This window comes from Octopus bimaculoides, chromosome 1, assembly GCF_001194135.2.
Source record: "Octopus bimaculoides isolate UCB-OBI-ISO-001 chromosome 1, ASM119413v2, whole genome shotgun sequence".
In the NCBI taxonomy this organism is placed as follows: domain Eukaryota; kingdom Metazoa; phylum Mollusca; class Cephalopoda; order Octopoda; family Octopodidae; genus Octopus; species Octopus bimaculoides.
The window spans coordinates 110,289,879-110,290,972 of NC_068981.1; the positions used below are offsets into that span (position 1 = coordinate 110,289,879).

The 1,094-nt window shown below is 36.6% G+C and overlaps 1 protein-coding gene across 1 annotated transcript in view; it reads left to right on the forward strand.

Moving 5' to 3' along the window:
- LOC128248329 (heparan sulfate 2-O-sulfotransferase 1-like) overlaps positions 1–1,094 on the forward strand; it is a 196,647-nt gene that overhangs the window by 161,005 nt on the left and 34,548 nt on the right. The gene's annotated exons all lie outside the window — the stretch shown is intronic.

Below are 1,094 nucleotides of genomic sequence, written 5' to 3' on the forward strand. Positions count from 1 at the left end.
GTACCATTGGTAGCTATAGGGTCACCCGAACATAACAGATGAGCATTATTTGTAATTCAACGGTACAACAGTGTAAGACTATCCTTTCAGATATACTTACATTGTGATTTCTGCAATGCGGTGCATAAATTGTCAAGTAAATGAGACTCATCTTTGCCTACACTGATTCACTTGCAAAGTGTTGAGTAAAATTATTTCGTTGTAGACCTCCTTTGAGTCTTTTTATTATCACTGCGACACATGTAGTCCCCAGTTGGTAACATTGATTTCAAGGCCTTCCCAGATGAGTGACTGATTGTTCTAAGACATTTATTGATTGTAAATATTTTCTGCCCAGTTACCTATCGGTATAGTGATCATTTGCAAACTTCAGAGGCGACACTTTCAGTTCCCTTTACTCCAAATGTCACACAATGTTGTTTCAATTGGGTCATGCCCTTCCAATTGCTATAGATCCATAATGCATCTTAAAGCTGTGCCTGTCACCTGTATGGTGAAGAATCCTACATTGGGGAGTAGTAACGACTAGGCTACGCTAGCTGACTAATTATTGTGATCATTCGTCTTTTGCTCTCCTGTAGCTTTGCTCTCTTTTACAAACCCAGTGAACATACATATATTTCCTATTTCAAAGAAATTCAAACAATACATATTACACACAAGTTAAAAAGATTCCCAACAATTAAACTTCTCTGGTTGACATTAATACACCCATCACCAATAACTCCCACATTTTTCAGCTCCATGAGTTTCATTTTTCAGGAGCAAAATTCTTTTAGGGTCCACCAAAATTCTTTTAGTGTCTTAGGCCCAAAGACTTTTTAACTTCCTGCATAGTTCGAGCCCACAGCAATATCATATCTCCTCCACTATTTCAGTATTACGTGTCAAAAGTGAAACAATAACATCACTCTACTGTAATGTCAGATACTTTCACTCTAACACTGAAACTATTCCACTATTTTAGTATTACCTGTCAAAAGTGAAACAATAACATGTCGCTACTGTAATTTCAAATACTTTCAATTTCATACTGAAACTATTAAAGTGAGACTATACTCTCACATATATACAGGCATACTATAAGGCCCAAG